Consider the following 25986-nt stretch of genomic DNA (forward strand, 5'->3'; position numbering starts at 1 on the left):
GGCAACTTTCAGAATAACTTTAAATAACCTCATCTCTGGAAGTTTGACCTTGTATCAACAATTATGGGAATTAATTCACAGAAAATGGCAGGGTTTGGACAGGAAGATATGGCTGGAGGTGGAGGTGCATCGTTTTTCAGACTGAAACCCAGGGCCGAGACAGAGAAAACCGAAATTCCAACTACGGGAACAAAAAGAAAAAAACACTTCGTAAAAAGAAAGAAATGCAATGATTTTGAAGAAACATTTTGGCAAAATATGAAATTCATATTCCCACCATCATGGAAACATGCTAATTGCACAAATAATTCCGTGGCAGGTTAAGGGTGATTCTAGAACTTTCTAATCTCTCCTGACCGCTACCAATCAAGGAGGACTGAGAACCCAGCACACCTCCGCATCCAAAGCGAATCTTCGCTCAGGAAATAAAGGCATCAAACAGGGCCGCACATTCACTTTCTAAACCGCCTGGACCGACTCCAAATACTCTCTCTTCCTCAGTTCTCTCCGTTTTTTTGACGATTCTCAAGCAGGCAGACAGATCCAGAGTTGATTCCCTTCCTCTCTTTCATCCCTTGTTCACAAGCCAACGGAACGAGTGCGTGCCAAGTGCCAGGATTCCCAGGAGAAGGACTTTCAGATTCATGAAGATTCATGGAACATGGGACACGCTTCACAAATCGCTTGCCTTTTCATTAAGTGCCTCGATAGCGCACGAGTTAAAAACTAACAGATATTAGCACATAAATACAAAATCTAAACATAACACGGGAGAGGCGAGGACCAGGCAGAGGAGAATAGAAGGGCCGGTCTACCAAACGTCTAACCCTGAGCCGAACACCCCCTCAGGCACCGTTTCCCTCCTAAGACACCAAACATATGAACGGATATTACAGCCCTTAGTGAAAGACGCTTGACCCAAAGTTAAATTGAAATGAAAAACTCTGGAAGTAGCTAGCTTAGGAAAAAAATCCTCCCCCCCCCCCCCCCCGAAAAAAATTGAAGTTCCATCAAAATTCCTTGGACATTAATATTCCTCGCCTCGCTTGTGATGTTCTCCCGGGAAACCTGGAATTGGCAAACTCACCCACAGCCAGAAAAACAAGTACGATCTACCGAGCATCAGCGCTGGTATTGTTTTTCTGTGAAGTGCACAAACGCATGCACACACTTTTAATTGACAAAAGCAATTAAAAGTGCCCGCAAAAATAAAACTACAATACGTGGTCTTGTAAATGCATTATACGTGCATAAATTTGGATTAATTTGAATTTGAATGTCAAAGTTGGGTCTATGAAGTGAAATCTGAAATAAATATAAACTACAAGCTATGCCCATTTCAACGATCGGTTTTCATTTGACCCGAACACAAAATTCCCCAGAAAGATAGCACTCAGCCTCCTTGTCGTGTGACAAATTAATTTCCCTCGTCCCCATGAGAGGGGCGACGCAGGACACGCTAGCAGATTGAGGCTCCCTAGGAGCTCACACGGGGCCTAGTGGGACGTCCCGGGTACGTATCAGGGACACGCTGTGTGGGGGAACCAGGGCGCTGTCCCAGCCTGGCAGGCCCGCGTACAAGTCTCTGGGCCGGGGGGAGAGAGGGGGAGAGAGAGAGAGAGAGAGAGAGAGGGAGAGAGAGAGGGAGAGGGGGAGAGAGGGAGAGAGAGAGAGGGAGAGAGGGGGAGAGAGAGAGAGAGAGAGAGAGGGAGAGGGGGAGAGAGGGAGAGAGAGAGAGGGAGAGGGGGAGAGGGGGAGAGAGAGGGAGAGAGAGAGGGAGAGGGGGAGAGGGGGAGAGAGGGAGAGAGAGAGAGGGAGAGGGGGAGAGGGGGAGAGAGGGAGAGAGAGAGAGGGAGAGAGGGAGAGGGGGAGAGGGGGAGAGTGAGAGAGGGAGAGGGGGAGAGGGGGAGAGAGAGGGGGAGAGGGAGAGAGAGGGAGAGGGGGAGAGAGAGGGAGAGGGAGAGAGACGGGGAGAGAGGGGGAGAGAGACAGGGAGAGAGGGAGAGAGGGAGAGAGAGGGAGAGAGAGAGGGAGAGAAAGAGAGACAGAGAGACAGAGAGAGCGTGCGGTGTGCAGGAAGCTCCAGTAGACTCTTCTAATCCTCTCATTTCCTCCTCTCTAATCACCTCTCCCTGGTCTGTGATGGAGTCGGAGGGAGAGGCGGCGTCCAGCACCACGTGAAGCTGGACGCCATAACACGAGAGACACGCAGAAAACCGCCAAATCGCACCACCGAATCACACAATCACGCGCTTTAAACTCACGGTCCGTTTGGGGGGCTCTTGTTGTCACGGTACGCGGTTATCAGTGTATCACACGGTTTTAAGCTCGACACCTGAAATGGATGGAGCGGAGTTTCAAAGTTTATCATCTCAAAAAATAAACTTTGAACCTCCCGGCGTCCTCAAACAAGGACACTGCATTTGGGCTTCCCGGAAATAAGGGACATTCAATTCAAATTAAATAAAATGTATATTTTTAAAAATATTTTCACTGCAACAGTTTTTTGTCATTCAAGACACTTGTATGATGTCCTGCTCAGGAAAACACTGATTTACGGTCAGGTGTCACGGTCTGTTTTTTGGACCTGTGCCTTTCTGAAAACAGGCCTCTGAAGTGAACTCACTCTGACAGCATAGTATGACAGTCAGTTAGATCATTGTAAAATGAAATTATTCATGTGAGGATTTCAACGGGGTAAAATTATTTTCCAGCTTTAATACAGTCAATAATAATTACGTCCAGCACACTGGCCATTTCATCCAAAGTCTGTCCAAGCGACACTGCAAACTGGGAAAAATCTAATCTTCCTTGTTTGTGCCCTACATTTCCATTACGCACCTCACATTTCCAAAATGAAGAGGCTTTGGGCCAGAACTAAATGTTGATGAATGTAACAGGTTAATCTGAACTAGATTATCGACGTGTTCTGTTCGTGTTTCTCCTCACAGCGATCGTAATAATGCTTGTGCTTCTCTCACCTTGTAACGCCCCATGTTACAAATCCTCTCAAAACGTCACTAGTCACTAATCACAAGTCCATAGAAATGTTGTACGATTTTGACTTCAGAGATTGAACGCAGCGTGGAGTTCTGTGTCACATGATTATCTTGACGTTTAAATACCGTCTTCATTAATCACAGAGGCCGTGTTATCAGCGTGTTCAAACGGAAGCACTGCGTGACAGAGAGCACGCTCTCAGAAGTGAAGCTACAGTACATTTTTCTTCTTCAAGGATCAAATTTCCCAAATGTACCCCTGAAAGTACAGTAATGTTCTCTTTAGGTACAAATGAGTTTTCCAAGCAAAAAATGTACAAAATAATGACACATTGCTGGTTAAGGAACGGGGTACAATGTCACGTAGGCTATCGCTATCGCCCCAGACACACGCATTTGTATGTTTTTAGGCACTTTTCATACCTTTGTTCCTGGAGAACACAGACAGGTATAGACTTTAATCTTGAGTGTAAATTCAGCGTGCTGCTGACCAGGCTCTGTGTCTAGCGGCTGTTGGCTGTAGGTTCAGGGAGACTCTGCGTCTCCGAGTGTACACACACACAAGTCTCTCCAATGGACTTCCACCCTGACACACCACAGCGCAATGTCGTTACTCCCCCCCCCCCCCACGCCCCCCCACGCCGGGCTCCGAGGCCCGTTCTGCCCCGTGGCCGCCCCCCAACTCCAACTTCCGGGGACTTCCGCAGAAAAAGCCTCTCCGCTCGAATCCGCAGCAAACTGTGGCGGATAATTACAATCAACACCCCTTTTTTTCGCGGCGAACATCTGTTCCGTTGACAAAGTGAGCGTTTAACCGTCTGTGTCTCCGTTCCTCTTCCGCCCCCCCCCGCCCCCCCCGTCACCGCCTCACGGAGCCGCACGCTTCGCGGGCCCCCGGCGTTAAGTGACAAAAAGGGGCCCGAATTAACGATAATGACGAAAAACCGACCCCGCTTACGACCGATTGGCTGAATTAATTATCGCTCTCCCCCCCCACCCCCACGCGCGCGCGATGATAAACTCTCCCGACCGCCCCGCTTTGTCAAACGGGAGGCAGCGGGGCCCGCGGTGTTTCGGGGCCGTTAGGAGCTGCAGCGGGAGGACAGCTGGTCTCGGACACGGCCGGCGTGAGGGTGCCTCACTCCCGCCCCGCTGCTGTCTGCTCACAGCGACCCGGCGCTGACGCTCTCCGTGTCAGCCCCTCTCCCGCGCACCCCTGCCCCTTATTTAATGCTCCTCACACGCGCACACACACCTTTCATCACCTAGCATCCAGAAATATCCACAGATATACTCACACACACCCATACACGGACACACACACACACACACACCTTTCTTCACCTATCATCCAGAAATGTGCACAGATATACTCACACACACCCATACATGGACACACACACACACACACACCTTTCTTCACCTAGCATCCAGAAATGTGCACAGATATACTCACACACACCCATACATGGACACACACACGCACGCACACACACCTTTCATCACCTATCATCCAGAAATATGCACAGATATACTCGCACACACCCATACACGGACACACACACACACACACACCTTTCTTCACCTAGCATCCAGAAATGTGCACAGATATACTCACACACACCCATACACGGACGCACACACAGACGGACACATGCAAACGTAGCCTTAATGTCTGTTTCTCTCACATATGCCACACACATGCAGACACACACAGGCATGCACACATACATACAGGCATGGATACACGCACACGTACACACACACAAACTCATATATGCACACACACACATGCAGACACACACAGGAAATGCACACACACATGGACACACACACATACATACAGGCATGGATACACGCACACAGGCACACATACAATCTCATACACGGACACACACGCATACAGACACACGCCGGGATGCACACACACACATGGACACACACATAAACTCATACATGGACACACACACACATACAGACTTAAAAAAAAAATCCACCACACACATGCACACAAGACCGCCATTTGCCTGTTGGCTGGGGGGTCTGTTCACTGACAAGTGGATTATGGGAGCAGCTCTTGTGCCGCAGATGAAATCACATTAACCCCTCGGGGGGAGGAATACCGCATCAGTGCGGCGCATTAACGCACCGGTGGGCAGATCGCCGTGGCCCCCCCGCAGAAAAACACCTCAGGAGAACAATCAGGGTTAATTGCAGGCGCTAATTTAAAAACGAAGCCTGCGTGAATTCAAACGCGCCGTTTCCCCGCGTCCGTTTACGCGGCCTCACACAGCCTCGGAAAAGAGGCAAAGATTAAACTGATTATACCCTCCTGCTACAGTAATCAGATAAGACAACAGGATATGCAGATGGGAATGAAAATATGTGCATATCCAAATATGTGCATAATGAAACCACCGCCGCATGAGATATGAAAAAAGAAAAAAATACTGTTTGACCCCTTTTTTTGAGTTCACGCTTAAGCCAGGTATCTGCCATGTAATTCAGCTATTTTACAACAAACAGAAAACTAGTAAGAAAACACTGCAACAATAATAACGTCTGTAAAAATGCTTCTTCTTTTTTTTAAATTTATCAACGCTACAGAAGTAGGATTCAGGCGTTCACCTGTGCCCAATCTTGAGCTGCAAACACTGGGAAAAGAGCGCAGGATCGATGCTGTTAAAGTTTTCACATAACGTATAAACATTTGGGACGGTGCGTTATCATACGGGAGCATATTGTCGGCGGGATACGAGCAGGTTTGGGGGAGCGAGGAGCCCCCTGGCAGGGCGGAGGGAGGCAGAAGTTGCGAGGGCGAGAGCGAACGCGACAGACAGGCGGGGTTTCTGCGAGTCCGTGACACGCGCGGTTCGGAAGCGCACCCACGGCACGGCGCGGCGAGGGCCGCTAACCGCCAACCGGGAGAGAGGGAGAGAGAGAGGGAGACGCGTTCTCCCCTGCGCGCCTCAGACACATGCCATATGCCGAGATCACACCGCGAGAGCAGCCGGAAGCAGAGCGGGAGGTGACGCTCGCACACACAACAAATCACCGCGCGAAAAAACACCGCCGTTTCACTACTTTTATTCCTTCTCAAATAAGTCAACATTTTACATAACTCTAACCTGCGTCGAGTTTAGGTAATGCTACATTTATTTCACTTTCAGCTCTGATACTGTACTTAAATGTCCACTGAAATTAATTATTACTCTGCTCTCTGCTCGTGAAAAAACATAAAAGGTATAAAGTGGAAAATAAACTTTTCTTACCACCAATAGATAACTTTCCATTGTTATAGACATCATGGTGATTCTAAAGACAATGGTTAAGTTCCTAAGCATGTCAGTGTAACTTATATAAAACTGATTATTTATAAACATATGCAAATCATAGCTACCCTTTTTAGCAATAGATAACACACAATTATCTGCAAATAATGCTGATAAATATATTTGTCAAAATTAAGATAATTGTTTATCTTTTGACTTACATTATAAAGTACATTTCTCCAAAATAATGAAAACCTGAAAATCAAATACATATGCTATTTTTTCAGCGGAATTAATTAAGTTAAAAAAAGGAAATAAGAAATTTGGAAAGAACCTTAAAATGTAGGACCCTCTAGCTCTCTCTCACCGTGGATCGGGGGGTTTGGGGGGGGGGCAGGGGGCACCCAAAGCGTACTGAGGATAGCACGGGTACAATGTAGTCCCGCTCCGACTGGGAATTATATGAAACTTAAGGACTCTGTGTCGCTGTCTTATCGACTGCACGCCCCAAAGCCGGACACCATGAATGACATTTCAAACAGACCACACTGCTCAAAGCAATAATAACAGGAACGTACAGAAACGCTGAACTGAATGCGATGCACAGTCACATTCCGACCGTGAACATTTTCACTTACAAGCACTCAAGTTCATATTTTCCTTGTCTCTGTACAAACTGAAAGAAATTAGTCTAAATGTAATCCAAAAAAAAAAAAAAGGATTCAAAAACAAAGCCCAGCTACCTAAAACATGACTAAATATGTGCCCAGCAGCCAGGACAATCTGACGATAGTACAGCACTCCTTAGCCGTAACGGACAGCTCCCCTGTTGATTAAACAGTGTCTCTCACTCTGAGCTGAGTGCCCCAGTACAGTTGTCGCTAAGAGGAGTGCTTCACTGCGGCCCAAATCTTCGGTTTGATCTGAAGTGGGATCATTTTCTCCACAGGGATATTAAAGCAAGGGGACAACCAGTCCTTCCACAAAACTATTAAAACTACGTTCTTATTGCATTCTTACACAGGATACTACATGATAGTAAACTATTAAAAAACTATTCAAAACCATTTCTTACATAGGATGCTATATGATACTAACGTGCACTAACGTGTTTTTATGGGATATCTATCAACAGCAGTTATGCAGTCAGCTACAGGGAGGGTGGCCAACAATCGATATGTTCTTGAAACAGGTGCTAGTGTTCATACCGTTTAAAAAATATATTGCAAAGCGTCAATATTGCTTACAGAGTTGCTGTATACGCATACCTTAAAATATATTTTAAGATGACCACCACTTGTGTTATCCTGCATAGATTAGGACTGTGTTTTAATTTTTGAACATTAGCAAACACAGAAGATCTAATCGTACAGCACGTCCGAACAAAACAACTGCCATGATAATTATGTGAAATAATAATCATCATGACCCCCTTTTTAAAAAATAATCCTCTTTCTGCTCCCGCCCAATTTAACCTTCAGTGCCACGAACAACTGGGCAATACTACACTGCAGACAGGGGGGATTAGGTTTGTCAAAGCCACTGTTGACTAATTAAAATAAGCGAGTGAGCCGAACAGAATGCCATCAATGGAAATTAAATCCAACTTTGGTGAACTCGCACGCGGGATAATGAACTGCTTTACATAAAACATAATAAAATTAGTCCGTACAAGCGCAGAGCAGGCGAAGTGAAATATAGTTATGTTCTGCTGCTGATTCGGAGGGTCACAGACAGTAGGCCAGCTCTGTCTGGTCTCCTCGCGTAGGTCAGAAGTAAGAGACAGAAGCCGCTTCTGATGCGCTAGGGTGTACGAAAAATTACAGTGTGCAAGAAACATATGTCACTGATGAAAAAAACATTTTAATAACAGCAAAATTATAACTTACTTGATTGTTATACGCATATGAGACGAAATATACAGTATGTGTTTAAACAAAAGACGAAGAAGCCAGTCTTTTAAGTGAATTAAATAAGTTTATGTTTTAAATTGGTCAATATGTTAGGTAGGTCATGGTCTTAAGACGCAGAAGTGAAAATAAAATCCTCTCCCGCCAGGACGTTTCAACAAACACTCTATTCTCAGTGACATAATCAATTGCAACACTTCTGTACACGAAACAGAAGTATTCTCAGTTACTGTAGGCACCCGACTTCGGTTACGGTGCCAATAAATCAACTGGCACATTAACGCACGGAACGCAGGAACAGAAACACGGACGGCGGAACCGAAACAGCCCGAAACACGGGAGGTAAAAGTTTTTCACAGAGTAGGTGAGCGAAAAGGACGGCCCATTTTCCACAGGACAGCGGAAAGACAGACGGATCACAGAGCCATTTATTCATCAAAAGATCTGCGTTAGAAATTACTCAACAATCTACAAACACAATTTAAAAAGCTCATTAGTACTTATGGAACTTTTTCACCATATGCGCAGACAACAGAATAATAATGGCACTCCATTAACGACACCACAAAACCTTTTTTATGTTACTTGAAACATTTCATTCATCCACAGCAACACCAGTTCCGTGTTACACACGTTGTTCCGCAGCGATGATTCAACCGAGGCGAGACTTTTTCCTCTGAATACGAGACTTTTTAAAAAACACAACTCCGCAGGTTAAGAAGCAGGCTTTGGCGTCGGGGGGCGGCTGTCAGTCAGACCTGACGCAGGGCAGACAAAAGGAAGGAGAGGAAATTAAAAAGCGTGTCTGACTGCCGGACCCCCCGGTCCACATCGTCTTCAGCCGGGGGTCCCCAGGAGAGCGGCGGAGAGGAATTCCTCCACAGCGTGACCCCCCCCCCCCCCCCCCTACACAGACCCACCGCCCCGCGACCCCCGACCCCGCACTCCCTGGGACACCCCTCACCCCGCCGCACCACCCCCAAAAAAAAAATACATCTGTAGGAATTTCCCCCACAAAAAAAAGGGAACGCACGTGCGGGGAAAAAACAAAAAGAGACAGTTCCTCTCCTCTCTGCACCTCGCCCGGGTCGTTAACCGGACCTGATGTAGCGGCGGTGGCCCGGCTGAGACAGAGAGAGGTGGGAGAGAGAGAGAGAGAGAGAGAGAGGGGGGAGCGGGGGGACATTCTGAAAGTTTTCGGCTCTCTTACGGGAGAGAATAATGCCCCCCATTGTCTCCAGTCTTCTGTTATCCAGGCTGGCATGAAACCCGCTTGCCAAAAAAAAAAAAAAAAAAAAAAAAGAATAATACTCGCCCCATTCCAACAAACTTCCCAAATTTCCCCCAAAAAAAGATTTTTGTTTATAACGCCGGGACTGACGGCGGTAACCGCGGTAGCGATGCGCGGCTAACGAGCCCGGCGCTAATGAACGAACGCGCGGGCGGGCGGGCGGGGGGGGAACGCTGGAGTCTCACAGTCCTTTCATCCCCCTCTCCGTCCTATCTGCCCGGCCACAATAGACCATTGTGCGTCCCCCTCCTCTTCCACGTCGTTCAGCCGGGGCTACAAACCACCTCTTTTTTTTTCTCGCTCGCTGGCTCGCTCACTCTCCCACTTTCTCCTCTGCCTTTCTCGGCCGGGGCGCCGGGGGTGTCAGAGGTTGTCTGGCCCCTCTGACCGCGGCACGGCCGCCGGGTCTCTCCCTCCCCCCCGCGCGGCGCTTTAAACGGACGGCGGCGTGGGGTGGCGGCAGCCCAGCGGGATTCTCCGCGCTCCGCGCCCGGCTGGAAGCCGCGGAGACGGACGCAAACTTTCCCCAGCGCTAAACACGCCGTCGGACGGACGCGGGATGGCTTTCTCTCCCCCCCCACCCCTTCATCCTCGATAAAAACGTCTTCACCAAGAGGATTTTCCGCTTTTACTCTCATTATCCGACGCTGGAACCGCTTATTTGTCTAAATAGCGCAAGGACTGTTTTTTCACTTTGCTCTGCGGAAAAGTGGCGAATCGGCTAATGAAAGTTGACAACTGAACGGTCTCTTTTTGCGCGAGCGAGATCATTTTTGTTCCAAACAAATGGATGTTTCTGTTTTCAAATCCGGCTTAAAGTCAAAACGGAGCAGAACTGCGAGGAGGTACTGAAGCCAACTTATTTCTTCAACCCTTCAGGATTTTTTCTTCTCAAAATCCCGAACCGAACGGACAACCAAAACGAGAGGATACAGGAACAAAACACACACAGGGAGAGGACAAGTGCAGCAAGGCGGACAGAAAAAGGAAACAGTGAAATTAACACAGAGGAGAGCGAGAGAAAAAAAAAAACTAAATCAATCCACAAGTCAATTATCAAGTGAATGTCAACTTGAAGAAAGAAGTTTTTTTTTTTTTAAACACCAAAGATGCTTTTGTGTCTTTTTCTGCGAGTGAGAAAGAGGGAGGGAAGTTTTTTTTTTTTGGAGAAAAAAAAGAAGGAAAGAAAAGAGGGAGAGAGAGGAGGAAGAAAAAAAAAAAAGCAGCTCTGGCCTCTGCCAGCTTACCATCCACCAGGTTCTGGCCGAGATGTCGTAGCAGAGCTGCCATTTGATGGAGCCTTCTGTGCCTTTTCCTGCCATTACGCTGTCAGCAAGCCTCATCTGATTCTAGCGCCGTGCACTCACCGGAGATAAGACACCTAATTGAGAAAACATTTGCACTGGCATGTTGGGCAACATGTAGCCCGCTCCATACCATATGGAATCATGGGTAAAAAAAAAAAAAAAAAAAAAAAAAAAAAAAAAACGAACCAATCTCACGCAGCCCTGGTGGCAAGGTGAGAGCAACCGTCTTTAAAAAAAAAACACAACAGAAAACAGAGGGATGAGCCCCTCTTCTTCCACTCCAGCGAGCGCCCGAGGTCCTTTTCCTTCTCCCTACCCCCCCTCTTCTTTAATTAGGGTCCGCTCTTCATTATCCCCGCGACCATCATCATCATCACCACCACCACCACCACCATCATCATCCTCATCATCATCGGCAGGGCTGACCGGTCGCTCTGCGGAACACACGCACAAGTTGCCGTTCTTCTCCTCTTTTGGAGCTGTGTTTTTTTTTTTGGGGGGGTTTTTTTTCCGCAGCAGCAGCAGCGGAGAGATTTAATAGGACAGAGTCAGGTAGGGGAGTCAGGGCAGCGGACTGCAGTGCCACAGGCTATTAGCCTGAGATTTCCACCGGACAGATGGAACTGCTTAGAAACTATCATGCAACGTTTTGTTTTGGGCATTTTTCCCTCCCCGCTGCTCCGCTTTCCCAGCAAACGCGTATCTGATGGCGGTAAAGCCTTCGCACAGAGCGCGGCGCACCGTACGCCGCGAGACCTCGGGGTGGTCGCCGACTTTTATCTGATGCTTATTTTTTCCTCTTTCAGTTTTTTTTTTTTTTTTTTAATACTTTTCCGTTCCCGGAGCGGGCGGACTCACGGGGAGAGGACGCTGACCCGCGGAGGAGACGCGAGCGTTCTGCGCACGGGACAGTCCCACACTTCTCACCGCCACTCGCTTTACGGCGGGGAAGTAAGTGAGAAAAAGCCGCTTCAGCTTTCCATAGTTAGGCTTTTTAAAAAAACAGTTAATGTCAAAAGCTACAGCACGGGATTAATTCATTGCTGTTCAACACTTTTTTCTATGTTACATAAACTATACAGACTACAGCAGAAGGTCAGCTATAAAAATATTATATTTAAATGAATCATTATGACAGGCCAAACTAGACTAAACTGTACTGCATGTTTGATTTTTACACTTATATATGTAACTGATGTGGAAAATATAATAATACATTTTTACTAATATTGCGCTTTTCGTCAAACAGTGATGATCACAAAAGTGCTTCACAGAAATATAAAAATGTATTAAAAGGGAGGCAAGTGCAGCTTGCTTTCATCACCCTAAAAATATCTTTGTTCTTAAACAATAAAGTCCAGCAAGTGGCAGAGTTACTGCTGTTTACAGTAACACGTAACACAGAATATACAGTAACACAGCTTGTGTTGTAAAGTTGCAAGTGAGGTACGTAGACTACACAGAAACACATGTTGTGCTGTAAAGTTGCAGGTGATGTAGTCTACACAGTAACACACTGTGCTGTAAAGTTGCAGGTGGTGTAGTCTACACAGTAACACATGTTGTGCTGTAAAGTTGCAGGTGGTGTAGTCTACACGGTAACACACGTTGTGCTGTAAAGTTGCAGGTGGTGTAGTCTACACAGTAACACACGTTGTGCTGTAAAGTTGCAGGTGGTGTAGTCTACACAGTAACACAGGTTGTGCTGTAAAGTTGCAGGTGGTGTAGTCTACACAGTAACACATGTGCTGTAAAGTTGCAGGTGGTGTAGTCTACACAGTAACACAGGTTGTGCTGTAAAGTTGCATGTGGTGTAGTCTACACAGTAACACACGTTGTGCTGTAAAGTTGCAGGCGGTGTAGTCTACACAGTAACACACGTTGCGCTGTAAAGTTGCAGGCGGTGTAGTCTACACAGTAACACACACTGTGCTGTAAAGTTGCAGGTGGTGTAGTCTACACAGTAACACACGTTGCGCTGTAAAGTTGCAGGTGGTGTAGTCTACATAGTAACACACGTTGCGCTGTAAAGTTGCAGGCGGTGTAGTCTACACAGTAACACCCGCTGTGCTGTAAAGTTGCAGGTGGTGTAGTCTACACAGTAACACACATTGCGCTGTAAAGTTGCAGGTGGTGTAGTCTACACAGTAGCACACGCTGTGCTGTAAAGTTGCAGGCGGTGTGGTCTACACAGTAACACAGGCTGTGCTGTAAAGTTGCAGGTGGTGTAGTCTACACAGTAACACACGTTGTGCTGTAAAGTTGCAGGTGGTGTAGTCTACACAGTAACACAGGTTGTGCTGTAAAGTTGCAGGTGGTGTAGTCTACACAGTAACACATGTGCTGTAAAGTTGCAGGTGGTGTAGTCTACACAGTAACACAGGTTGTGCTGTAAAGTTGCATGTGGTGTAGTCTACACAGTAACACACGTTGTGCTGTAAAGTTGCAGGCGGTGTAGTCTACACAGTAACACACGTTGCGCTGTAAAGTTGCAGGCGGTGTAGTCTACACAGTAACACACACTGTGCTGTAAAGTTGCAGGTGGTGTAGTCTACACAGTAACACACGTTGCGCTGTAAAGTTGCAGGTGGTGTAGTCTACATAGTAACACACGTTGCGCTGTAAAGTTGCAGGCGGTGTAGTCTACACAGTAACACCCGCTGTGCTGTAAAGTTGCAGGTGGTGTAGTCTACACAGTAACACACATTGCGCTGTAAAGTTGCAGGTGGTGTAGTCTACACAGTAGCACACGCTGTGCTGTAAAGTTGCAGGCGGTGTAGTCTACACAGTAACACAGGCTGTGCTGTAAAGCTGCAGGTTGTGTAGTCTACACAGTAACACACATTGCGCTGTAAAGTTGCAGGCGGTGTAGTCTACACAGTAACACAGGCTGTGCTGTAAAGTTGCAGGTGATGTAGTCTACACAGTAACACACTGTGCTGTAAAGTTGCAGGTGGTGTAGTCTACACAGTAACACACGTTGTGCTGTAAAGTTGCAGGTGGTGTAGTCTACACAGTAACACACGCTGTGCTGTGAAGTTGCAGGTGGTGTAGTCTACACAGTGACACACGTTGTGCTGTAAAGTTGCAGGTGGTGTAGTCTACACAGTAACACACATTGTGCTGTAAAGTTGCAGGCGGTGTAGTCTACACAGTGACACACGTTGTGCTGTAAAGTTGCAGGTGGTGTAGTCTACACAGTAACACACGTTGTGCTGTAAAGTTGCAGGTGGTGTAGTCTACACAGTAACACACATTGTGCTGTAAAGTTGCAGGCGGTGTAGTCTACACAGTGACACACGTTGTGCTGTAAAGTTGCAGGTGGTGTAGTCTACACAGTAACACACGTTGTGCTGTAAAGTTGCATGTGGTGTAGTCTACACAGTAACACACGTTGTGCTGTAAAGTTGCAGGTGGTGTAGTCTACACAGGAACACACGTTGCGCTGTAAAGTTGCAGGCGGTGTAGTCTACACAGTAACACACGCTGTGCTGTGAAGTTGCAGGTGGTGTAGTCTACACAGTGACACACGTTGTGCTGTAAAGTTGCAGGTGGTGTAGTCTACACAGTAACACACACTGTGCTGTAAAGTTACAGGTGGTGTAGTCTACACAGTAACACACGCTGTGCTGTAAAGTTGCAGGTGGTGTAGTCTACACGGTAACACACATTGTGCTGTAAGGTTTCAGCCAGTCGATCTGCGATAGGAGCCACGTTGAGGGCCGGCTGCACCTGAGAGCCCGGTCTGGGAGCCCAGTGCAGGGTTACAGAGGCGGGGCCGCGGCCCACGCACCGCCTCGGGTCCCCGGAGCTCAGGTTCCCCAGCGAGAGAGCGAGAGCGCCCATCAAACAGTCCCCCCATTGTGGCTGTGGAATTCGATTGAGGCGGAGATAGACTGGAGGGGAGAGGAGTGGGGAGATGATGGGGGGGGGGATACAGGTACCCCCGCCCCTGCCACTGCTGCCGAACAGAACGGAACGCTCGCACGACCTCTGACCCCTCGCAGAGGGCTTAAGAGAGCAGTAAACTGGCACGGAGCTTCTGCCCAAGCGAGCAAAAGTAATCACTTTTTAATGAAAGCTCCTCGCGAGCCAATTCCCTTTCAATAAACACGCCGGTAAAAAACGCCACTTGGGCGCTGCGATCAGCAGAGGGCAATAAGAAAACAGATTAAACTACAATTATGGTGTCCCAAAATCGCAAGGATATGCCATTTCTTTTTTCTTATATGCCCTTAAAATAATTACACACAAAAAAAAAAACTTTTACCGTAGATATATATGAGAAGCAGACTTATTTTTTTAATTCTGCCTTTCAAAACTAATTTCATTCGAATTAAAATTCACATTTTTTAAATAATTGAAGATTTTTTAAAAAGCAAGTGATGAACACTGCCGATATATTCAGGTAACTTAGGGCAATTCTCTAAAATGTTACAAAATTACAAAATCAAGAAATACAGCTGCACATCATCCAAAGTGTTAACATAATTAATTATTACTGTAACACTTTCCTAAATTGACTTTCCTAGGCGGTTATCCAAATGATATAATATATATGAACAATAATAATTTATGCATATTTCTGAATATGTGGAATAAAGCACTACATATTTAATTACACTACTATTCTCCTGAAGCCAACATCTTTAGTTTGTTCCTTTCGAAAAGTCAAATTGGGAGTTTACTGAAATTATACTAACAGGACTAACACTCCCTCTCGATGACACACACACACACACACTCACTCTCACACACACACACACTCTCACACTCTCTCTCTCACACACACACACACACACTCTCACACACACACACACTCACTCTCACACACTCACACACACGCTCACTCTCACACACACACACACACACACTCACACTCTCTCACACACACACACTCACTCACACACTCACACACACACACACACTCACTCACATACACACACACACTCACTCTCACACACTCACACACACACACGCTCACTCACACACACTCACACACACTCTCACACACACACACATACACACTGACTCACACTCACACTCTCTCACACACACACACTCACTCTCACACACTCACACACACACACTCACTCTCTCACACACACACACACACACACACACTCTCACACACACACACACACACACTCACACACACACACACACACACACACACACTCACTCTCACACACACACACACACACTCACACACACGTACACACACACACACACACACACACACTCACACACACACACACACACACACACACACACACACACTCCTCCCCAGGCTCCTCCAGCAGACGCGGTGTGTGACCCACATAGGATCTCAGTGATTGGCCGTCTCAGTGGGGCCGGGGAGTGTTCAGACGGAAGGTGACCCCGTGGAGATTTATGCCCAAAAAGACGTCCGAGCGACGGGACGCCGGAGACCGGAGCCGGCCGCCGTGGAGCGGACCCGTCCCGAGGCATCCCAGCATGCTTAGCGTGTCCCGCGCCATTCATCAGAACAGACTCCAGAACTGGGGTCAGCCACGCGATACGGCTCCGGCAAATGTCCACACACGCAACCGCCCCGTTTCAGCAACGCTGGTCACGGCTTACAAAACACATTTAGCCTTTTCCTGCAGAATAAAACATTATATAATCGAGGCTTTGGTGCACGAGTGCCATTTTCCGAATTTTACACGGGAGAGTCAAAACAAATGTTTCAATGAACCAAGGCTTTTGGGATGAGTCTTTTAGGTTTTTACGCTTTATTTCAATGTGGTTAAGGATGGTACATCCTATCTTTTGCCACTAGATAGAACTCTATAAAAGAGCTTTCTTTTATAATACCCATTTTGGCCCAAAATGGCACTTACAAACCCTCGATATACTAACATAATTGTGCAGTGGTTGTGTCGACACAGGAGATGCAGTCGATGCAGTGTAACTGAACAAGAACACTGAATACTGTAGCGAGTTCAGGTTTTGTACATTCTATATATCTGGATATTATATAAACAAGCTCAATGAAATTTGTGAAATATTTTTGGGAAAAGTCAGGACAACTGTACCTGTCTTTCTATGGTAAAGTAGGTCAAAAACAATAAATAAATAGTACCTCCCAAGTAGTGTGCGAGTGAAACAACAATAACGCAGCCTCCTATAGACCTGTTCCTTGCCTCAGTTTCATTCTTTAAAAGGCACATTTGACCACCACTCTCAAAATGCTGGTTCTGTGTATCGCATGGAAATATCAACACCCTGTGATATTTACCCGGATTCAAAATATGACCACAATCACAGTCTCCTAATTTCTACAATAAAAACTGAAACTGAAGTTGTAGTCATATCTGCTGAATTGCAAAAAAAAACCCCAAAAAATGATTTTGGCTTCATGGAATAATAAGATTACTATTCTTTTTCTGATGTTTTTATAAAATATTGTCCTGTGGTCACGGTTGAAGATATTCGGTGGGTTGTGTTTCCTGAGACAGAAACACATTCCCAAGCTGGCCAGAAGAAGGCAGTGTTGCACTTGCATCTTTTATTTTAATTTCCATTTTCAGTGAACTCTGTTTTATTTGTCCTGCATCCAATTTCATTTCCGAGAGAATTTACAAACATTCGGAACATAAATACCTTTTATAAATACCTTTTAGATCCAGCCGAGTTTGTCAAGTAAGCTTGTCAGCTTTATTTTTTTTTTCTTCTCCGAGTTCTTCGGCAAAGGTTTTCATCTTTGTTTTTAGTTCCCAAAAATGTGTTCTTTGGTCAGACCTGCATCAAAGATGAAAAGTACACCAACTTCATATTTTTCAGATTTTGCTTCATTTTTGTTTTTTTAAATGTCAATACAACATACCTAGTTAGGAATGTTCTCTTTTCTTTGAAAACTCACAAAACACTCTGAGCCAATGCACTTTTGCACATGTAGACGGGTCTATTTGCATCAGCTTTACACCTGACAAAGACTTCCCATTAAGAACTGCTGATTTAACCATCTTTAGTTCCAGCAAAATAATCTGGAGGAAACCCTTCTTCTAAAGACAGCCCAAAATCCTGTCTTTTCCAGGGAGGAAACAGAAACCTAAACTATGGCTGTCACCCATGGAGCAAACCTAATGCTTTCCCCCGAAGCCTTAAAGACGAGATTAAATCCGAATTAACTTTTCCCTCAATTTAGTCAATTCTTCATAACCATATGAAGACGTCTTATTGTATATACTTATTGTATGTACAATTAATAAAATGGTAATAGTGGTTTATTTTCACACAGAAGTTTTTTTTTTTTTTCTCCTCCTGCTGGAAAACTGTTTGAATTTACATTTTAAGTCATCTTCTATCAGTGTGTGTCCTTCAAACAAATTTTCCATTCCCCTCCAGTCAATAACCTTTTCACACAGTGGCGTGCATCCTCATTTGACATCAGTCAAACCGACTCCCCACCCTTCAAACGTTCTCCCCAAATGAGCCGTTTCACTGGCGTGTAGGTCAGATCACGGAAGCTAGCGCTGCACTAACTTCCTTTTCAGCTGGCCTTTCAGACAGCAGAACAACCTCTTTCACAGAAGTGACACCACAATTTGAGAAAGAAGACTTGGCACTTCAGAAGCCACTTCATATTCTACTAAAGAGGTCTACTGAGCTTCCAAAAACGCGGCTGAACATCAACAAACACTTTTAATTTGTGTAAAGGCCCAGCAAACACCAAACATGGAACTGCACAGAGAAGCACTGCAGAGACGTCTTCAGAGCCTAACACAATCTGAGATGTATGAGGTTTGCAAATAAACACATTTACAGTATTCACAAAGTACTGTAGGTTGGTGCCTTGCACGGCAGCCAATCGACGTTGGGTGTGTGAGAGCGTGTATGAACGGGTGAATGAGAAGCATCTGTTGTACAGCGCTTTGGATAAAGGCGCTATATAAAATGCCAGCCATTTACCATTTACCGTATGAGCAAACATGCAGGCAGAAAACCTGCACAGGGAAATACACTCGTAGACCCAAAGGCATGAACGGCGCTTCGCTGAAACCAGGAAAAAAAAAAAAGAAGGAACAGAACAGTCTTGCACATTGTTCCAATTTATCCCAGAATCCAATAACTTAACCAAATGTGTCCGCTACCTTACTTCCTCTGACTGAACCATAATTCAGAATGCTGAAGAACATGATTGCCTGCATCTGGTTTCCCTTTATAGTTTTTCAAACAGAGGTCTACCCTTTGGCAGACAGCAGCACAGCCACCCTGTATCCACCGACCCCCCCCCCCCAGCCTCCCTCCATATCTGTACATCTTCATACTGTTTCCCAACCAGGGCTGGGGGTGGGGGGTGGAGGGGGTCGCCCCACTGACCGGGAGGGTAATACCAAAAAAACAAGGCCCTTCCGCAAATTACCAAACATCCGGCTGAATTTATGAATTCAGTGCGCTTACGAGGAGCTAAAACATCCGGAACATTCCGCTGCGCTGCAGAAACACTCGACAGACACAGCTGATTTTACACCTCGTGTTACTCACAATCTAAACAAATGGGGGTTTTTTTTTTCCTCCAACCCTACATGGCGAATTAAGTTAAAGAAATCTTCGACATAATTGCGCACACTAGGGCGGAATACTTCTGGCTCCGACACCGCCTCCTTTGACTACTTCTGGAGCGTCCCAGGGCTTACAGAACATTAGAAACACCAAGTGAAGCATTCGACATAATCCAGGAAGCTCACTTCCAAACAAGAGTGTTTGTTTTCATGCATTTTTGCCTCCCTGATTGTTGACAGATGCCTTCGTGTTTTTCCGAGCCGTTAAGACCGCGGACGGGAGAGCGCACCGTCAAATATTTTTTACCCCCGAAAAATATACATTTATATGACGCATATACGCGTCGTATAAACAGCGGCTTTGAAGTTCACTTGCTGGAAAAGGATTGGACGACCATCGACGCTCTCCCGAGGACAACCGCCCCAGAGCGTGACATCGCATCAGTGGCACCAAGTCCTTTGGTGATGTTTTTGAGAGAATGTGACAAAGAACGCATCAAAACCGTGCAGAATCAGTCCTCCATTTTGTCTGCCATTTGTTGTTTTAGCCTGCTGAAAAAAAAACCGCTCAAACTAGGTTGTGAAGCCGCGAGTTGCTGGTTGACCGGTTCAGGCCAGCTCCATACTCAACATGGTTTGACCGGCTCAAGCCTGGTTTTGAAAAAGCTGGTTATTTCAAAGTGTATTTCACGCCAGGGTATTGCTCTCCCTAAGTTTAGTTTGGATCTTCAGCTTCTGCCATGAGCACTTTTATAATTACAGTTATTTAGCCAATATTTTTTATCCAAAGTGACTCACATTTGATTAGGGCGGCCTGTAGCGTTGTGGTTAAGGTAAATGACTGGGACCCGCAAGGTCGGTGGTTCGATCCCCGGTGTAGCCACAATAAGATCCGCACAGCCGTTGGGCCCTTGAGCAAGGCCCTTAACCCTGCATTGCTCCAGGGGGAGGATTGTCTCCTGCTTAGTCTAATCAACTGTATGTCACTCTGGATAAGAGCGTCTGCCAAATGCCAATAATGTAATGTACTGTAATTAGACTAAGCAGAGGACAATCCCCCTGAGCAATGTGAGGTTAAGGGCCGTGTTCAAGGTCCCAACAGCTGCACTGATCTTATTGTGGCTACACCGGGGCTTGAACCACAAACCTTCCAGGTCCCAGTCAACCACCGTAGCCACTCGGCTAACGGCTGCCCCCACAGGTACCACAGTTATCAGGGACCGCACAGGCCCCGCTGACACAAAACGTTCTCCTAACGCTGCGGCAACGTAGGGGCAACGTTATAACGTTGAGAAAACGCTCCAGTGACGCTGTGAGAACGCTCCGGTGTTAGCTGAGGAGACGGAAACGTAACGGGGGACCAGCGGCGGTCGGAGCGTTCCGGCCTCTGGTTCCTTATCCACAACGTCTGTTTTAGCGCGTTCCAACATGTTTCAATTTGCCGCAGGAAGCCTGGAAAACCGTCCGATAATGGAGCCATTGTTTCACTTCAGCAGGGGAAAAAAAACCCCCAAAAAAAACTAAATTAAATCTGACTGGAATCAACCAGAATTAAAGCCAGGAAGAAAAAAAAACCTGACAGAACCACCTTCTTCTGTTCAATCTGTGAGGTGAAGTGCATTTAGTTTCATACTAATGCAAAGACATAAAATGTAGTAATTGTCGACAAACAAATGGTTGGAATTACGACTACAAACTACGATAAAAAAAAAAACATCACAACAGCCAGACCAGAGCTATACAACAGCACTCTAAACACTGGTCACCATGCAATGACATTAGAGATGACATTAGGCATGACCGTAATTACAACACGTACATACATTTACACTATTTAATCATTAATGAATCAAATTACCTATCATACAATTAAAATTGCCAGAAGGAATACAAGTCAGTGAAAGGTAAAGAATGTGGGTATTTAAAATGTCCGGTTCTTAGAAGGTGTGCGTCGCTGCTGGGAAGTGAGATATATGGATAGAGGGAGAGGTAAACGGGAAAGGTTAATATATTCCTGCGATGTGTCCAGTGTCCAACGCTGGACCCATCACATTACATCACAGCCAGCTGGCCTAAACACACATTTGTGTGCACTTCTGTTTTTTGAAGCTGTGTGTGTGCGTGTGTTTTTCTGTGCGGGCGTGCATGTATTTATGTGTGTGTGTGCGTGTGTGTGTATGCCTGTGTGTGAATTTTTCCATATGTGTGTGCCAAAAGTGACAGAAAAGCTGTGTGTGGGTGTGTGTGTGTGAATGTATATACACTGTATATAGATGTGTGTGTGTGTGTGTATTCATGTGTATGTGTGCTTCATACGTGAGAAAAATGAACATAAAGGCTGTGTGCGTGTGTGCGTGCATTTGTGTGTATGTGAGCGTGCATTTGTGCGTGTGTGTGTGTGTGTGCGTTGCTGTCCTACCACAATGAACCTGTGAAATGCCAACAGCAACCAGCCATAGAGAGCAGGGGGGCCTGGCAGAGACTGGGGGGTGTGTGGGGGTGGGGGGTGAACACTCGCCATAACCACCATCTGCCTCCCCAGCGCTGACGGAGCCAAGAGGAGTGGTCAGGCGCTCCTTCTCTCCCTCCGCCGTGTGTCTCAGTGAATCTCACAGAATGCCTACTCTCTCCGAGAGAGGTTCAGAGCGGAGTGTTCACGTCAAGATGCGGGGTTGTGTTGTGTTGCGTTGCGTTGCGTTGTGTTATCTCACTCTCACTTAACTATCTGCCTTAGCTCCATTGAAAATATCTCTTGTCGTATTTTAAAACAAACTAAACTTCAAGTTCGGAAATCATTTTAAAAATGTGTGATAAACCGTACAGAATTAAGCAAGTATGATCGCAATGTTAATGCAATTATTTCAGAAGCTCAATCAAGCTTTATCACTTAGCATTTCAGTTTCTAGATATTTTAATTAAATGTTTCAATATTTATCCAGTCCCAAATGAGTATAACCTACTCTACACAGCAAAATCTAAAAAGCTAAGACAAATATTTTTGCATAATCTATTATGCACCGTTTTCAAATTTCCATTCAGAAAAAAAATCTCAAACATAATTACTTTTAATAACCCTACAGGTGCAAACTTCCCCGTTGAGTGTAGATAAGGGCTAAGGATAAGACCACACATAATTGTAGTCACAGTAAGTGAACACAACTTTTCGAGCCATGTAAAATATTCACAAACTGTCAAAGCGGCTTTAATTTAGGTGAGAGTCCCTATTCAGGATATTGATGATTATTTCTGAAAATATTTTTTGGTGGTGAAAGTGTGATGTGTGAAAGCAAAAACAATATTGCAAAACATTACTCAAGTAATTATGAGGATGCTTACAACGGGTTCTGTTAAATCCTAACAGTCGTGTTAAATCCACAGAACCCGGCAGACAGCAGTACAAAACGCAGCCAAATTACACCCAGCTTTGCCAAACGCCTAAGCCCCACACCTTCCCTTAAACAAGACAAAACCTGGTGTGATTTTGCCACTTCTGAAGACTCCTGAACGCACACTGAACGTAGTGTCAAAGTGACACTGGAGGTACATTTGTTTCGCTCTTAAAGGATCAAATTTCCCGAATACACCCTGAAAGTACAGTAAGGTCCTATTTGGGTAGAAATTAGTATGTTTTTTTCTAGTAAAACACACATGAAGTGTTGTTCTAAACATACAGTCATCATAAGTGCTTTTTTTTTTTTTTTGGTTACAAGAGGGATAGAGATGTCAGAAAGGGGGGAAATCAGGAGGGAGGACTAAGGTACTTTTAGTCCGGGTCGAAATAGGGGGAGGGATTCTGCTGTCCTGACAGTGGTAGGCAAGTCGTTCCATCACTGAGGAACCGGACAAGAATGTGTAGGCACTTTCCACCTTTATTTCTAGGTGTGTCGATATGTCCCTGAGCAAGACACCTAACATCTAATTGCTCCTGACGAGCTGATTGGTGCCTGGACAGATCGTCCATTTTCCATTAGCAGTAGCGGAACTCTACAAACTCCATAAACTTCATAAGTAATGTCAATCAATTGTCAGACGTCACTTGTTTTCACACTATTAAAAATAATTATAATAATAAAGATTTCTGGTAAAGCCCTGGCACCTACCACACCTGATACCTGACACTGAAGTCGCATCGTTGGCTCGATCAGCGAGTGTGGATCTATCAGCCCGTTGTGTGGCTTAGGGGGGTCGGAAGGTGCCTGGGTGACTGCTGATTACGCACCTCCGTTCGCACACCGTGTTGCTGTGGGCTCTCTCGCTCTCTCTCTCACTCTCTCTCTCTCTCTCTCTGCCTAATCGGGAGATGGGATGCCTGGCAAGGCGGAAGGCGAAGCTCGCGTCTTGGCTCCGTCCAGGGCGGACGGACCGCAAGCCAACGCCTCTACTCGAGCAGCCCGCAGACTTCCGTTCCAGCCTGCGGGATTTGAGCAGGATTACACCCAGGAAACAGCGGCGCGCTAGCCCCGATTTCAACACCCTTTATCATTTCTATAACCGTGTTGATAAAGAAGTAACACGTAGGCCCCCGCCAGCCAAGCGGGGGGAATCGAGCTGGCAATAAGCAGCGCAGAGAGAACGGTTCCCCTTCCAAATAGCCCCAGAAATGCGACAGCTTCGTCTCTCCATTCGGCTAGCAACAAAGTCCAAGCGTAATCGTTCAGTACATTTGACAAACAGCAGCTAGTCGGCCGGAAACAGCTGAATAGGTTCGAACGTAAATGTATTTGTTTTACTTAACAAACGATGATAGGTTGTCTAAGGTTAAGTACTGTACTATGATATTGTAATTAACTTAATGACATATTAAAAATGAAAGTCCCTTTCATGCAAGTCTTGCTTTCTATGGTCAATGAGAAGTTGAAGAAATTACATTGTTTCACCCAGATAGCAGTTATCACTAATGCGTCACGCCAAAATTATGAATTGCAGTTCTAAAACATCATCATCATCTAAACATCATTCACGTCAGTCCGTGCTCCAGATTTGGGACGGTTCCATGTTTTACTCAGTGCAGTTAATCAGTCAAACTCAGTAATCCTGCTTTACCTCCCAGTTTTAAATATTCTGGAGCGACACTTTGCTACCCATCGTGTCACCTGAGGAGCTTTGTTTGAGGTGTCCCAAATGTACAACTCTGGATCTCTGTAACTGCCAGCACATTGTGACAGTATATATGAAGATATGAATATATGTTTCATATATGTGTTAATATATTCACTTTATGAGGGGAGGAAGCCGCTCTAACTGGCCATTCTGAAGCCAAACTCCCAGCACATTTATTCTGCTTAAGCCCACCTGTTCTGTAACTGTACTACAGTAGTGCCAGTCTCCAAATCGAGTTGAAATTAATCTGCTAGCACCCTGGATTTGCACTGGTTTTTAAATTGTACTTTCACTGTGAAATTACGACCAATTATGCCATTTAAAAAAAAAAAAGTAAATAATAATAATAATAAAAATAATAATAAAAAATTCAACCGCTGCTGTGTAAGAAAGGTTTGAGAATTTATTTTGTAGTGTACAATTGTAAACCTAGCCTCTTTTTGTCAACAGTATTCTCTAACAGATTATTAGCTAATTTTACTGGAGCTGACCTCAATGACTTCTACTAGTTAAGGTCAGTTAGCTAATTTAATTAGCCAAATATGTATTTATAATGAACAAAAACCTTTGTCAGATCCCTGTATCCGACATCACTTTGCAAGGTTCCCGGCTGAATAAACTGATTTATAAATCACGCGATTTTTCTAATCGTGCGAATTAGCATCTTATGCTAGCTGCAGTACGAATTTCGAACGAACAGCAAAATCATACTTTGCCTCTGTTATGAACAGATGCAGAGCACGAGAAAAAAAATTATTCAACAATTGAAACCTACATTTCTTCGGGAAAGAGACTTTTCCAACATTTGAAGTGCAAAAAAAGGACCAGGCTGCAAGAGAAAATAACTACTTTCTTGTCGAGTTCAGACTGTTGGTAATGCCGATTGCTCGCTCTCCGTCTCTCGGTTGAAGAAACATTCTTTCAACATTCTTCCCAGACTCTTTTTCCATTTGAGAAACATCTGTGGTGTTCATCCGTACATATTGTTTGAATTCGCTTAAAAAGAAGTCAAACGGGGTGGGGGGGGAAGCAAAAAAGAACGACAAAGAGAGGGGAAAACGGAAATAATTAGGCAGCTAAGTATCTCCTTTAATGAGCCAAGTGAACAATATTTGAATGCCCGGTTTTCAGGAAAGAGGGATCTTGAATTTCCTACTTCTCCCTCACACAATGCTTCCACTGTTGTGACCGGAGAGATTAGTGAACCAAACCAAACTTCACATATTCCCACTCTCCCGCAGAGTCAGTTACCTGAAAGATGCCATTTAGATATTATAGCTTGGGGGGGGGGGGGGTCTCTCCCATGGGGCCACTGCAATGGTTAATCGGGCCCAAAAGGCTTTGATCTACGGGTTCAAAATGGCGGAAGACGTTCGGCATATCAAATGCGCCCATCTTCCATTGTGACTGTACATTGACGTGGGGTTGTAGGTAAGCGAAAACTTCGGAACTTAAAGGGGACTTAGAGGACAAAAATAGTTGAGAGTAGCTACTACCTGTTCCTCTCATGCAAATGAGGGCTTTTAAAAAACATAATTATTATTTTACATCTGGAATTTCAGATAGCTCTAAACGGATG

Source organism: Conger conger, chromosome 4 (genome assembly GCF_963514075.1).
Source record: "Conger conger chromosome 4, fConCon1.1, whole genome shotgun sequence".
Classification (NCBI taxonomy): domain Eukaryota; kingdom Metazoa; phylum Chordata; class Actinopteri; order Anguilliformes; family Congridae; genus Conger; species Conger conger.